This window comes from Aegilops tauschii, chromosome 3 (genome assembly GCF_002575655.3).
Source record: "Aegilops tauschii subsp. strangulata cultivar AL8/78 chromosome 3, Aet v6.0, whole genome shotgun sequence".
Classification (NCBI taxonomy): Eukaryota; Viridiplantae; Streptophyta; class Magnoliopsida; order Poales; family Poaceae; genus Aegilops; species Aegilops tauschii.
In genome coordinates this window covers 577,254,997-577,257,583 of record NC_053037.3, presented here as the reverse complement: position 1 = coordinate 577,257,583, position 2,587 = coordinate 577,254,997, and positions in this window count along the sequence as shown.

Genomic DNA, 2,587 nt, shown 5'->3' with positions numbered 1-2,587 from the left:
TACTTTTCGAGCTTCCTCAGTTTTGCCCTTACTTTTTCCGTCGAGGTCCCTCTAATGACCTTTGACCGTTTGACCAAAACTTTGAAAATTCGTAACTAATTCATATGAACTCAGAAAAATGCAAATAAGATATCAAAATGTTCAGATAAATATTACCTTTATGTGCATATCATTTGCATTCAGGACAAAAGCACCCTTTAAACTACCTGAGGTAATTAATGTTATTAACATTATTAAAAATAAAAAGGTATAAACAATATTTTTTCATGAATAAAAATTACATGCAAATGTAGGTGATGTTTTCTGAACATCCTGATATCTTATTTGCATTTTTCCGTGTTCATATCAACTTGTTATGAAGTTTCCAAATAATGGTCAAAGTCGTTAGAACATTCTTAACAAGATGATACAAACTCAGAAAAATGCAAATAAGATATCTGGATGTTCATAAAACATCACCTACATTTGCATGTAATTTTTATTAATTAAAAAAATATTGTTTATACCTTTTTATTTTTAATAATATTAATAAGATTAATTACCTCAGGTAGTTTAAAGGGTGCTTTTGTCCTAAATGAAAATGATATACACATAAAGGTAATGTTTATCTGAACATTTTGATATCTTATTTTCATTTTTCTGAGTTCATATGAATTAGTTATGAATTTTCAAAGTTTTGGTCAAACGGTCAAAGGGCATTCGAGGGACCACGACAGAAAAAGTAAGGGCAAAACTGAGCAAGCTCAAAAAGTAATGGCAAAACCCGTGGGTAGGAACCAACTAGGGGTAAAAATGCAATTGTCCCTTTTTTCTCAGGTTGGTACGGGCCTAAGGCCTTCATCCATATTAGTTTGTTGTCATCTCTATTTGTATCGTGCTACTGTCATGAGAAACTCCTTTATCTTTGCACGTTAAAGTTTTGCAACCTATGATAAATGGCAATGCTTTGGGTGTTGAGCTAATTGGCACTGATTAAATAAACTAATACCTCTCTTTAAGCATGACTACTATGTTGCTAACTTTACCCATTAAGATAATGAGGGTGCTTCTATTTGTTAGTGTATGTTTCATCAACTAGTCCCACTATTACAGTAATCTCACTCTCTCAATATATGTGCCAACAGGGATGCTCGATTTTGGTGGAACTGCAGAAAAACTTTGGGTGCTTCATTGCCTCGACAGTTTCCGTCCTTTCCTGTCAGTCGCTAATCTCGGCTTGCTTTCTTCCTTCGCTGTCAGTCGCTTCGCTTATCTCGGCTTCCAGTCAAAGGAAATAGTAATTGATATTCTACCTCACGCAGGTTGGTACTTGTCTTTATCCTGATTATTGTGCTTGTCATGTATTGGTAATTTGGTATTGTGCTACTGTTTTCCGATTTTATAAAGGAGTAACTTGGAGCCTGAACTTGCAGGCAAATCATTGCATTGGGTGATTTCAGTAGAACTGCACAAAATGATCAGATGGACAGACACTTATGATGCTGCTATGTACTCCAAAGTTCACACAAACAAATATCGATGTTGACAAGAAGTGCCTATATTCATTCGAGTATCAACCGGCGTCAACCAGTTGTCAAACTCCCTAGTATTAGGAGAGTGAACGCCAAAAATATTGCTTGCGCATAGCCCAGAAGAACACAGTCCAGTCTTTGGTCCCAACTTGTGCCTTTTGGTTATCGGCAGCTATGGTAGCGAACTGTATGGCATGGAGTCTAAAGATTCCAGACAAGTTGGTTGATGCGTATATTCATCTGGCACTTAATCAGTCTGCACGCCAGGGATGCTCCATTTCAGTTGAACTGCACAAAAAATTTGGGTGGTTCATTTTCTCAACCGCCTCCTTTCTCGTCTGCAATGTAGAATTTTGGCGAGCTACAGGACCAAGATGAGCCAGTAAACTAGTTGGATGAAAGTAGTGGCCAAGTTGCTCAAACCTCGCTCGGCACGAGCCACTATTTGAGGATAAACCTACAAGCAAAGTTCAGATTGTCTGTGCTGCCTCTTATGTACTCGAAAGTTTACTCGTACAAGATTTAATTTTAGCAAGAAGTACCACCGACTGAACACCATTTACCAGTCTGTACCCTAGGTAATTAAAGTTCGTCCATGGATCATATTGGCTGTGATCTCAATCATTTGGATGCATAAACATACTGAACATGTGTATATCTGAATCTTTTTGTGAATTATGTATGAATATTGTCGTGAGATCTATCAATCATTTGGATGCATAGATATGTTAAGCTTGTGTATATATGAATCTTTTGAGTTGTTGATAGTGAATGTTGGCTATGAATATGAACGTGTCCTGTGAACCTGAGTTTGATACGAATGTTTACCTTTTCTGTTGTATTTGTGTGTGAACTTGTTAGTATGCCTACTGTGGGGTATTTGACGTGTGGGTGTCAATGGCACACCTTCTTCCCGAGAAGAATTGCACCTGCTTTGTTAGGGTAGCAACGGTGCATCAGCTCTTTTTAATCTTTTTATTACTCTGTCTCCCCTCTCCCCCGATCACCCCTGTCGTAATGTTTTCGGCCTCAAAACAAACATAGTACTGCGTTGTCTTTGGGGCTTGATGAAAAAT